Below are 14,459 nucleotides of genomic sequence, written 5' to 3' on the forward strand. Positions count from 1 at the left end.
GCATATCAGCACGTGCTATACACATCTTAATTTATTACCAGCAACCCGAGGGATTTTCAGATGGTCCTGCGGGATGAGCTGCGCGCGGCTGATCCAGGGTCGCATCTGGCGGTCGCAAGTTCAAGTCTCGATATGTCATTTAAGGGGTTATTCTCGAACGGTTTGGGTGTCGAATAGCCTCTCCACCGATCGAGACTCGAACTCGGGCCGGGAAGAAAATCCCGAGCCACGCCGTATAATTTTTTGGTTTAATTAATTGATTGATTGATTGATTTAGGTATAATTTCTTTTAACCTTTTTGTTCAGTTTTTGGTTTGTTTTTTTTGTTTGTTTTTTTCTTCAACATGTTTGTTTGTTGTTTTTTTAAATTGATCGAACATTTCCAACCTGAATTCTACATTCCCTGTAGCCCTGAAGTAGACAAAGAAAATAGAGTCTGTTATAAAAGAGAAGTGGAGCAAAGTGATTCCAGAATTTACAAAGAACTTAGGTTCGACTTTAGAGCCCGATATAGGATTTGACGAATATATCGGTTTTGATGCAACGTGTGAACCGGAGTGGTCGTACGTAGATCCGATCAGAGTGTCCGGTGAAGGAGAATTAAAGCACCCGTTAGAGAAAGTTCGTTTTAGTAAGAACTTGTTAGACCAAAAAAGACGCCAGGATAAAACCGTGAAAAAAATTCATAAACCGAACACCCCGTATTTTGAACCTTGGCAGAGAGCCTCGGGGAATACATTACACGTAGACAAAGAGGATTGGACGATTCAACATAAGTTAGGTAAAGGAAATATGGTTCAATGTCCGATTCATACCAATAATATATTAGATTTGATACATCACGTGTTGGACGTGCATAAACCAGAAAGTGGTTTTCCTTGGAGTATGTTTAAAAACTTGAGTGTCGAAGTGGTGAATAGTCCGCATGTGGTAGCACAAGGTTTCGTAAACGAGAAGTATTTTCTTTCTCGACATTTTAATTGGAAATCAGGTGTTCCGTTGAACGTAAATCGTCTGATCAAGATCGGAAAGGTAGCGGAATTATATCAGAAATTCATCCAGATAATTCGCCAAAACGAGCAATACTTGACGAATTTTCACAAGATCGAAAAAGAAGAATTAGAGAGTGTGTTTGATAACATCTTATTGAATTTACACCAAGTTCATAAAACGCACCCTAATTCGACCGACCAAAGGGTGGTAGAAATATTAGAAGAAGAATTATTGAAATTATTCGTCAAGGCTTTGATAGCTTATAATCAAATATGTCGAATAGGGAACGAATATTTAGTTTCTTTAGACGAATTAGAAGACATTCATCAGACGTTATCAAATTTGATAGGCAGTCGTCGTAATTCCATCAAAGACTATGTCGGTATGTTGATTCGTAATGGCGAGATTCAAAAGAAAGACGAAAAAGAAGTAGCCGATTTCTTAGAGAAAGAGTGGATTCAAAGTAAAACTAAACAATTGATAACGTATAAAGATAATGATATCGAAAGTCACGGGGAAGAGACTGTATCGAACGTTCAGTATATAAAAGGAAGTGATAGTTTATTTACGACGTTGAACAATATCAAGAAGTTAATTCAATCTAAGATGTCATCCGGTAAAACATGGAGTGAAGCTTTAGAAACGATGATTAAAGATAAAGGGGATCTCGACCCTGTAATACAACGTTTTGGTGTTAAAGATTTAGAAAGTATAGGTAGTTTTCTGTTAAGTGATTTCGCGAAAAACCTGAAGAAAGGAGACGAGATGCCGAATTTAGAAACCGATGAATTTCATGTAGAAGATGAAGAGGATGAAGGTGTAAGAGTAGGAGTAGAAATCGTTTCTGAAGATTTAGATGGAGACGATGATCGGGAGAGTAAACCCGATAATCATCCTGATGAATCTATGGAAATAGAGGGTAGAACAGACGATCCGTCAAATCCTTCCGAGTTTATCGAAGTACAAAAGAAAGATGAAATTTTATCGGAGCAATTAGAGCAAATCGAAAATTCGTTGCATCTAACAGAAGAGGGTGTCGCGAAGAGCGGGATTGGAGTAGTCGGAGACAAAGGTGTACATCCCGTCACTCCGAACGGCACGATTGTAATCACGGTGTTAGACGAAAGTGGGGAGATCCTCTTTATCACTCCCGATAAGATAGGATTTAAAGGAAAGACATTGTATTCTTATCAACAATTAAATGGAGATTACGTGTTAAGTGACGTTCCTGCGGGAAAACCCATCATCATGTTAAAAACGAATGACGGTAAAATAGTAGCTGTCGAACAAGGGTTGAAAACATTATGTTCAGGTCGTCGAATATTTGATAAAACGACGTTTGAGATACATGAAGGGGAAAATACGATTCGGGGAGAGCCTTTGTATTTTCTAAAGACCGATTCTGAAATAACTTGGACGACATTATCAAACCCTCCCGAAACTGGCGAGATTCAAGGTGCGATAACGGACGAGAAAACAATCCGTCCTTTCGATTTATCCAACCGTCAGGTTCCAGAAGGTTGGAAACCCGTTCAACTCTTTAAAGAAGAGGGAACCGAAGTTTACGGTTTAACCGACGGTAATCTTTCGAATATGACCGAAGTTCAACATGTAGAAGATAGTAAAAGGGCTAAAATAACATCAGATAATTGGGTTAAAAGTGATTTAGCTATCGTAAACCCTCATGAAACGGTTGTAGATTCTGAAAAGGAAATAAGTGTAGCAAAGATAGAAAACGGTGAAGAATCAGTTAAAAGGCGAAAAATAACAAAGGAACCAACTGAAGAGAAGAATGTTATTTCTAATACAGAATTACCGAAAAAGGTATCAGAAAGTCTGGTTAAAATACCGTCTCCGATACCTCTCGTAATCGAAAGTGTCAGTGTAAGTGAAACTTTACCGGAACTCGACGTTGGTGAGATGAATGAATTTAATAGGATATTTCAGAAAGGATTTGAATATTTAAAGAACCGTTTAAAACCAAGTTATAATCCTCTCCCGAGTATGTGGGTAGATAATTTTTTGTTGTCCGATTCTATACAATACACCGCATTGAATCCTTGTCCTGCATCGAAGTATGTATTAGGTCGGACGACCGAAGTGACACGAGCTCTCATCCCTCAAATGGTGATATTTCATCATCGTCTGTCGACATCAGATTCGATTGAAGTTGGTTTGGGGCAAGACGATCAAGCGTTTTTGGATAATTTAGGTGTTGGGGATTTGGGATTAAGATTTTTGTTGAATATATTCCCTTTATATTCTCAGATAGAAAAAAACCTAAAAATAACGATAGAGCGAGTTTTTAAGCAATATTTCGTAACGATATATAATCAAGTCGAGGATAAAAAATCGGTGAGTCGAAGCCAGTTGATAACGATCATGAAACAATCTTTCGTGAATACTTGTGTCAACATGACCGAGACATTACTTCAAGACGTGAATTCGTTTTGTACTTTAGTGTTACGAGGTTTTACTGGTGGAGCATTAGTATATATTCCTCAAGACCCTCCTAATTCGTTTTCGATAATGGTGGAATTCAATCGTTTCCTTATGCAATTATCGAAATTAAAGATGCCGACAAAGACGGACAGTTGGTCGACGGTTATATTAAACAATTTCGAATTATTCGATCGTTTACGAGAAGAGTTTAACGATTCTATTGGGAATAGAGTATATGGTAAACCAAAATCACCTGACGTTATATCTAAAAGAATATTACAACTGAGTGGAACGAATTTAGATCTTAGTTTATTTCAAAACGATATAGGAGTAGAAGCTTTAGAAGCACTTCAGAAAGTAAGCGTAGATTTAAAAGCGACAGTAAATAACCAGACTAAATCGAAAAAGAGAGAGAAACGTACTAATCGGGGAGTTATGAAACCTAGCGAACCTGAAGCGTCGAAAAAAATGCGTACATTATTGAATTCGTCTCCCCTCCCCCCAACAATTACGTTTTCGTTAATTCAAGGTTACGGTGACCCAAATGTGACAAGGGATAATTCTCAAAAGACTCTTAAACCAGAGAGTACATATTATTCAGACTTACAAACTTATCACGAAACGCTCAAAGAAAACCATAAAAGTTCTAAGAACGAAAAAATAATTTCGGGGTTAGAATCACTCCCCGGTCCTGTCCAAACGTTAACGTCTGTACATCAAATTCGTGATCTAGATGATTATGAAAGAATGAAAGGAGAGAGTTTATGTTTAGAATGTTTGACCCCGATTTCGACATCGGATAGCGTGTCATTTGCGTGCGGATATAAGACTTTAGGATTATTTCACAACAAAGAGTTCTCTCCCTTGAGCAGACATGATTTCGATAAATTAATAAGTGATCGTATTTGGAACCGTGTGAAGAATTTAAAATCATCATCAACCAGTGTTCAAACAGAAGAAGCAGAGAGTACAACTCCAAAAATCGGTCAAATTCAATCGGCCCGTACTTCATCTTCACACGAACTTCACGAGATTATCCATCGCCCAGGATGTATTCCGATGATCCACAATCAGCATGTGACCTGTCATCGCACAGCCTTAATCCGTTCGATATTATCGTCTTATACATCATCGCCATCGCCTTTATTATGTCCTTGTGGCGAGACAATAGCTTCCGTCGAAGATTTAAAGAAATTAAGTCACGGAGTTCGTAATTTCTTGTCAGACGTCTTAACATTATCAAAGGAAACGCGGGGTGTCGAAGGTCCGCGTAGTTTCCGATTAGATTTACAACGTTTTTATTTTAATCATAAAACCCAATCATGGTATCGAATGCGAGATTCGGATAAAGAAACAGAAGACACGTTTCATAATCAAGAGAAGTTTATAGAAAACGAAGAAGAGAAAAATTGGAGAGGTGATTTGATAGATTACGAAAATCATCCGTATAACCAGGATATCGAATTGAAAGGAAATATAAACATGACATTACAAAACTATAATTTAGCGTATAACACAAACGTAAAGCTAGGTAAATGGATTCAAACGATGTATTCGTGCGATACGTTTATAGCCCGAATCAAAGATAGATATTCTCAACAGAAATGGATAGATAATAAAAATGAGAACGCAGATAAATTAACTCGACCCGACGATCCGATTTCAGAATCAGGGTTTTTATTGTTTTGTCATCTGATAAGCGGTCTGATTCCTACGAAAGGTAGTTTGTGGGGTTATCCAACAGGCCGCGATGAAGAGACGGAAATATTTCATCTCGCGGCAATAAACAACGAGCATTGTACCGTCCATCCTGTGAATATTACTTGGGAAACGTTTCACGACATAGAATCGTTAAAAAAAACCGAGATACGATTCGAAAATAATGGGTTGAACGTAACTCGAAAATCTCTTTGGGAGGTATATATTAATTTTGTAAGAGAAGAGTTGTTTTAATTTAGGTTAAAGTTTAGTTTATGTGATGAATAATAGACAGGATGTATTTTTATGAATTTGAAGTATCAATAAAAGGATTAAAAACCCTCATTGGTTCTAGAGAAGTTGGTTATTGTATTTATTCATGTTGTCCAAATCGCGCCGATATATATTTAGATAGTCGAATTAAAAATGGGGGTGGAGGTTTAGAGGTTATGCGTATAGAATCTAGAACGACATTAGACAGTCGAGTAAGCCTTCGTTTTCTCTTTCTCTTTGCGAATGAGGTGATAGGAATGTGGACGTTAACGCGAGAACGACTAGCAGCGTTAACGCGTTTATTTTGGGAGGAAAAAAAAAAGGGAATATGTATAACCCTGGGGTTAGTGAATAGAGATTTATTGAAAGATCTTAATGTTAGTGTAAGAAACGAGTTTGATTTTTTACGTGAAGATTGGTGGGTTCAGGATTTAGAATTTCGAATAACGATTCGGTCGAACGTCTATGTGCAATTAAACATGTGTCAACATCTCACTAAACCTCCTCGTCAATATTTTACACCGAAGGGATATAGTGAATTTTTATATCTAGACACAATAAATTGGACGAAATTAGTATTGAACATGTTAAATTATGTCAATAGTGTGGAAGAAGAAAGAAATTTGTTTTTTAAAAATTCATTGTTAAAATCTGAACTGCGATTAATCCCGGTATGGTATAGTATGGCGTATACTATAACAGAGCAAGAATTATGGCAATACAAACCCATCCCTTCACTTAAAAAAATCGATTGTATCGAAGATTTTAAGAGGGAAGACCTAGTAAAAACATCCTTTATGATTGACGTGTATTACGGTCTAGATAGATGGTCAGTAAATAACGACAGTGTTCATCATACTTCACCTTATTCGCGTTTACAACATTCGCTGACATCGGCATTAATTCAATATCGAAGTTTAGTGTATAACGAAGTGTTTCGTAGTTTTAGTTCCTTTTTGTTCATAACGAGATTTGGGATTGATGTAGGGATAGAAGAAAAAGGAGAAGAAAAATATAAGAGTCAAGAACCCGAAAAAGATCAGAAAATAGTTTGGTTAGTAACAAAAACAGAGTGGGACAAGAATATAGAGAGATGCCTAGAAAGAGTAAAGCTTGGATTGAAAATGTCAGTAACTCAAGATTCTCGACTTCATTTAATGTTCGTCGAAATAATATCTATCGCTACAGTAAAGAACAAGAGTGTTTATTCGTGGTTTTATATATATAAGTTAAAAATTAAAGAAATTAAACAAGATTTTACGTCAAGTCCCGAAGAAGCGTTTGAAAGGTCTTATTATCCACAAGAATATTTACCTTCATTGATATTACCTTCACGTGATTCTAGTGTTATCAATAAGATGTATCATCTATGTCATAAAGCTGAAGTAAAAAATATAAAATTAAATATAGAAACGATAAAAGAAAAAACCATTTAATAAGATGATATGAGATATCGAAAGAGTTGAATATACTGTATGAAAAAAAAAATCCGATGAGTAGTGAAGGTGAATGGGATTTTGATCCTAAAATCTGTTTGTTAGAAGATAAATCGGGTGAGTTATGCCAAGAATCGTTAAAACTCATAGAGTTCATAAAAGAAGAAAGCCATACTCTTCCGCAAACGTTAAGGAGTCATATTAAAAGTTCGTGTGAATTACGAATGGTAGTGATTGAAGAAGTGGAAGAGGTAGAGGTATTCATAACGAGTAGAGGTAGTTTTTTGAACAATGACGAGACTATAGAACGGTTGAAAGATAAATGGGATTATAAGTTTTTATTAAATCTTTTAAAAAGTGATGAAAGAAATAAGGTAATGGTAAGATCGAGTTATTATTTAACTGGAGATTTTAAAAAAGAGAAAATAACGATAAGAAATAAGACGGTTTTATTATGCTATCGTTTTTTACGTGTTTTATCGATATTGTTTAATTATCTAGAAAAAACACATGAATTAATTCCCTGGTGGATCGTAGAAGACTATACCTCTATTATACAATATCTATTAAAAAAGATCTCTAAAGTAGTGAAAAAAGGGGTAAATCCGGCATCGACGTGGAATTTAGTGTTCGAGATTGGAAATTTAAAGGATATGATAGACTCGTCCATGTTGATTTTAAAACTAAAAGAAAAAATAAACTTTTTAGATTTCATGATAGGAGTAGTAAGTTCAACTGAAGTAGAAAATCAAGAACGAATAGATAAAAACCTTCATTCTCATCATCCTCATCATCCTCATCTTCATCACCCTCTCCTTCACTATCTTCATCATCTCCCTCACGATCTTCATCTTCATCTTCGCCATCTTCCCCACCATTTTCACCTCCATCATCGTCTTCTTCACCATCTTCATAGTCTCCCTCATGTCCATCTCCTTCACTCACTTCATAATAATCTTCATATTCTTCTTTGCCTTCTTCAATACCGTCTATACCTTGTATATGGTTAAAATCTTCTACTCCTTCTTCTACTTCAAAATCAAAACTTCCATCTTCAAATACTTCTTCAGCTTCTTCTAACTCTACAAAATCACGTAATCGTGGATTTCTTTTATGCACAGGTCGACGAATTCTTTGTTTTCCAGTCGGTATAGGTTCGGTCGAGATTGTTATACCATCTCTTTTTGTAATGAGATATATACATAATTTTATATCAGGACTTACAGCCGACTGAGCTCTACATACTTTTGGATTATTTAAATCAACTTCCGGAGAATTGTAAATATGACCATTAAACTTTTGTTTCTGACATAAAAAAACATTATTCTCGTTAATTACATGAAAATGTGGTAATCTTGCTGCACCTTTGGGAATTTTCTTACTTTTAGATTGAAGATGAGAGTGGAGACATCTAAAATAGGGATCATCGGTCCCCACTTGATTGACATCAGCGATTTTTATAAAATGAGTAGGATGTATTTCAGGAAATATCCGAAATATATTTTGAGATTCAGCAAAGACAACATAAAAGGAGTTTTGATATAAAACAACCTTGACTTTAAAATCATCAGACATGATTGAGAATAAAAAGAGTTTATTATACTTTTTAAAAAACTATGTTTAATACAAACATTAAAATTTTTTATATTTAATTGACTTTAATACAATTTTAACAATTCGGACCAGTCGTTTCTTGATGTCTGAGCGTAACATAAGTACCATTCCATAACGAAACGTTACGTATCTGTAATGGGGTAACAGATGCGAGTATGTTGGGGGATAAAGTAACGGTCTTAACTCCGAAGATGATATTACAAGAACAAGTCAAATTTTTACAGTTTATTAAAAAAACATCTCGAGAAACGAACGAGCCGATTTTGCGTCGCGAGTACGTGTCGAATTTGATCAAGATGCCGTTTAAGATATGGCATTATTGGTGTTGTATCGAAAAGCCGCAGTATTTTTTCAGAGTGTTTAATTTTTTGGGCACGGTGTTATCATCGTATTTCGACAATAGGATAGATCGTATCATCAACGTGACGGTTACGAATAGTTCTCCGTGGAATTTTGAGAACGAAGTGTGGGACAATCCGTTCGATAAAACAGAAGGGAAAGGATTTTATATATATTTTGTGATAACGCTGCGTGAAGTGAAAGGTTTTTATTTCCCTTGGATCCGTTTAGTTAAATGTAATATAAAGCCTAATACGATGAAGATATATTGTCAATATTATTATTATAAAGAACGTTATTTTAATACCAAGATCCAGGTTTTAGAGCCCGTGTGCGTGTGGTATTTAGGTACTTGTGGGAGTATTTTAGAAATGGGAGATAAGAACGACGCGGTATCGATCAATGTTAAGAACATATTGTTGATTTAATTCACTCACTTAAATAAATAAAAATTAAAAATCTCGTTTTCTGACTCGTTTTATACATCCTTTTTGTTTGGTTAATTTTTTTTTGTAGTTATCTATGATGACGGCAGCGGGCGACCGCCTATTCCATATGGTTTTAGTCTGTTTGATATGTTTCGGTATCTTGTATAATCTGTGCGGATTGATTCCGGGTTTGGTAGGACCGAAAAAATCTTTGAATTCGTTCATGCAAGGTAAAACGGTGTCCAAGATGTGTCGTGAAGGGATGGTGACGGTGTTGATGGTAGTTCCTTTAGTGGGAATAGAGATGACGAGAATATCGGCTCGTACATTGTATTTGAAATTTAATTGTTGGACTAAAAGTGCAGCATAACAGGCCGCTTGACTTTGATATTGTCCCAAGATACTGTATTTAAACCCTAAATCACTGATACATTTGTGAGAAACGATAGAATCGTCGATATCTAAAGATTCGAAAACCACGAAAGTAGTTTTGAGTTCTAGGATAACGATTTCGTTAGTAGTATCATCCCAAGCGATAGAATCGGGTATACCGCCGAAGCAAGAATTCCCGAGAACGAGAGAGTGTCCGAAAAGAGGGTAGATACGTTTCTGTGTAAGATATGTACAAATGGAAGTGGCAACGAAAGAAGGTGGAGGATGAAACCTCGGGTTTGTTTCGTCTTTGAAATATAGAAGTTTTTTTTTACGGTCGTCCGTAATATATCGAATTCGTAGTCCGTTTTCGATTAGTACGTTAAAGGCATGATCGATATTCCGTCCGATTCTCGCCGCCGCATTAGATGATTTCGGGCTTCTGTATTTGAAGATGTAACCGGAATTTTTTCTATAATTTTTGATATTGATATGATGTCCTAGTTTGGTGATGTAAGCGGTGACGGAGCTAAGAAACCATCCGATTTTAGGTCGATCTGCGTCAGGAAAGAACCAGAATCCACGGCAATTTTTTTTGACATTAGATTGACATTCTGTCAAGATCTCTTTTGCCTTGTCAAAAATATTGAGTGGCATGTTGTATCTCAAGTGAAGAGGGTCATGATCTTTCCATCCGGTAGTAGTAGTAGTATTTATACACCCGACATTGAGGATAAAGTAAGGTTTTTGTATCGAATGATAAACCGAAGACCAAGGTTCTTGTTTCCACCGAGAAGATCGACCCCAGTTACGTTTCGACTTAGAGGAGGAATTGATATTGGATTTTTTCGGCCCATATTTCTTTTTCATTATATATATATATATATATATATATATCGTCTCGAGAATAAGAATGTCTCTGAAATTCTTGTCTGACGAGGTTTCGATGACTTTATATTTGTTGTCTTATATGGTTATTCTGATCGAGATGGGTTTAGAAAAAGGTTTATATATATGTCTCGTATTATTGATTCATTATCTTTCAATGTTACTCTTCTTTGATATATTACATAACCACAATCATTACCGCAAGCAAGAAGCTTTGAAAGAGAAGAAGCTCGAAACTTATTTTGCGAACACTTGGCATAAAGAAGCCGATTTTTTTAATGCGAATGTAGTAAGTGAAAGATGCGGAGAATCGAAGGAAAAGGATGAGGAGGGAAAGAAGATTGTTTAAATATTTTTGACCATTAAAGTATTAATTAATGAATCTAATATTAAGTTATATTGTAAGGAAAGTAGATAATGCCTAAATTTAGAAAGATCATTAAAAAAGATTTAAAAGAGATAAAATCGTTTGAATCAGATGTGATCGACGATTGTAAGAAATTCATAACTTCGGTGGGCCTTCAAGTTCACATGTCGGCCACCGATAAAAGAACCATATATCAGATTTTACGTTTTTTGTTATTACTAATAAACGATTTGTTCTTTGTAGGTGTTTTGTTTTGGATAAGCATGCACGTTCATAGCATGGAAGCGAACGGTATGAATCCGATTCGTCTGACGCATGAATCGGCAAGTGGTGCGACCATTTATATTTGTTATTTTGCGTGTTCTGGTACGACATTATTGATGTATATATTTTACCATATGAACCACGAAAAAGAGAATCCGAAAGAACATATGGGGTTTCGAGAAGCGATAAAAAACGGTGAGAGTAAATATATTCGTATATTCAACGCCTTGATTTACCCGGTAGTTATTCCGTTTGTAGATGGTTTAACATCGTTAGGTTTATTGACGTATTGGTTTACTCCGCATAATCATAACGCGGACGGAAGTCATCCATTTTCTGAATCTTTCATGTACGTTTTATGTACGATTTCGATCATATTGAACTTAGTGGCCATATTGATACAGACGTTTGTGCATTTACCGGGGTCTCCTGTAAGGTTAGGTGATATGTTGGTCAAAGACGTAAAGAGCTTGAACGAATTTTCGATTCAGAACGAATATACGTGGAAATATTTCAAAGAACATAAAGAATCGAAAGTCCCGATGTTTAATTATTCGACAGATATGAAAAAGGAACGTCCTCCACGAAACCATACGCATTATTTTGAATTGATCGGGAGCCGGTATCAATTTTTAGTGAAAGACGTGTTGATAGCGAGCATCGAGATTTTTTTACGCAGTGCGATTTATATATGGATCATCTTATTTGTGAGCAGTCAGAAAAAGCACGGTTATAACCTGAATTACTTCCCAAATTTTAATACTCAGACGATATTGTTATGGCTTCCGTGGTTCGTGACGGGGTTCATAAGTCTGGTTATATTTTGTTCTCACGCTTGGCAGACATTACGGAATAGGGCTTTAAAACAAGCGTTGAGTAAATTTAAAGACCACCCCGGTTTGTTATCGATGATAATGTTGAGTTTTTTTCAATCGGTCCGTTTGTGTATAGGAGGTATGTACGTTTTATTTTTTTCTCGTTGTTGGTTGAATAATATAAACCAAGGTTCTTCCATGTGCGAAAATTCAGCGAAAGTGAAAGTGATGGATATATTAGCGTGTTTATTTGTTTTTAAGATATTTACGCAATTGTATGGTATGTATTTTTTGCACGTATCGAATTATACGATATTTAAAGAATTGATAGGAGATCAGATGTTCGCACCGCCACATCGCGCTTCAGGAGTTTTTGATCCTAAAATCGAAAAGATGTTGAAAGATAATAATGTAGTCGTTAAGAAGAATCCTAGAGCGATAAAGAAACTAGGAGAAGAAGGATCTGAAGAAGATGAGTTAAAGATTGATGAAGAGACGGGATTATTAGAAGGAAAAAATGAAGATGAAATTGATAGTGATAGTGAGATAGAATGATGATTTGGAATTCAGAAGTGGTTATATCTGTAAGATTTAGTAGTGTGTAATGTAATGTTTTTCGTTTGAAAGATTTAATAAAATGTTGTAAAGGTTTGACTGTTCGTTTGTTGAAGTCGTCGATTGTAGTAAGGATACGCATGCGTACGTGTTTATGAAAGAAAAAAGGGGGATAGAGTAGCGATACGCATGCGTACTTGTACATAGAGAAAGGGGGACAGAGTAGCGATACCACAAGTGAAGAGAAAAGAGAAAAGTTTAGTATATAAGGCCGAGTTGCCGCTGGAGGTGGGTGGGTTGCTGCCCGCAAAAGCTTAGAAAAAAAATCGAAAAAAGGAGAGGGGGGAGAAAGGGAAGGAGAGAAAGTGTACGCCTATAGTGTACGCCTATAGTGTACGCCTATAGTGTACGCCTATAGTGTACGCCTATAGTGTACGCCTATAGTGTACGCCTATAGTGTACGCCTATAGTATATGCCCATAGTGTATACCCATAGTGTATACCCATAGTAGTGTATAAAAATAAAATTAAATTAAATTAAATCGAATTAAATGAATATAAGGTTTGAAATGGATGAGTTTCACACAAACCCTCCTCAAGTTATTGATTTAGAAATCAAATCTTTGAATGAAAATTACGAGTTTCCGTGGACATTAAAAAAGACACTCGATTGCGACTCGCGACTACAATCTAAGAAAGGATATAATAATATACTCACCCAAACAGATCAATATTTATGGATAAAAACTCCCTCTCCATATAGTTCCGAAAGGGAGAAAAAAAATTATCTCCAAAGTTACCGATCTCTACAATATGCAGACGATGATGAAAGAATTAAGAAGAAGTCAGTGTTATTGGAGAACTGCGATTACCTCCAAGAACAGTCGGATAATTTCACCAAAACGCATATAGCCTCGGACTTTTTACGTGCTTCCGAACCCAATATCTGTGTAAAAAGTAGTTTTACCGAAGAACCCGTCGATGCATTTGAAAGAGAATGTTACAAGTTATTTGAAAGTTCAAAGAGTTCAGATACTAACGAATCGAATAAAGTATTTTCTAGTTTAAGTATCGAGATGGGTAAATTTATAGAAGACATGTATGAAATTTTTTCTCTGAAAGGTGTAAGTGATCGATTGATAGAAAATCAGAATTTCATGACTAGTTTTTCGTTTAAAATTAATTTTTTAGATTTGAATAACGTAAGTCACCACATCCGAAAGTATCCGAAACGTCAGAAGTTATTAACTGAGAAGAGGATATTCGTAGCTCCTATCGATCTTTGGGAAGAAAACGCTCCGATAGTACTTTGGACGAACGAAGGAGATTTATCGAAGCCGGTATTGTATTTATCGGAAAAGACGATTTTAGAGTTCCATGGAGAGCCAGAAGAGGACGAACCGACTACAAAAGAGTTTTGTGAAGCGTGTCGTGTGATAATCAACGACCGCGGCTTGAGTTTATCGTTGTTATCGGTTTTAGTAGCTTTATTTGCCCCTCAAAGTCTCGATTTAAAAACGGTGATAGAGAAGTTATCGAAGTATCCGGAAATCGTAGGATCGTATTGTGACTTGAGCGAAGGGATAGAAGATGTTAAGATTGACCCACCGACGAGTAATTTCGTCAAAGAAAATTGGGTTGACCGAGGAGTATTTTTATTTTTGACTACGTGTAACCGTTTGGAGACGGTTTGGTCGACGGTGTATAGGCATTGGAAACATCATCTTCCGTTAACGGCAACATCGACCGAAATGTGGATTTTGTTGAAGCGGATGTGGAATTTTAGCACGAGTAGAAAGGTAAAGTGGGATATGTACGTAACGGGAGTAGAACCGGCCCCGTTAACGTATGATTTTAGTATATTTCATACGCCGAGACGCATATGGGTATTTACTCCTGTGGATTTTTGGCGAGTATTGAATCATATGTTGACGATAAATTCGGGTTATATGCCCTTGAGAGTGCTAGTTTCCGC

Source organism: Orbicella franksi, chromosome 12, assembly GCF_964199315.1.
Source record: "Orbicella franksi chromosome 12, jaOrbFran1.1, whole genome shotgun sequence".
NCBI lineage: Eukaryota > Metazoa > Cnidaria > Anthozoa > Scleractinia > Merulinidae > Orbicella > Orbicella franksi.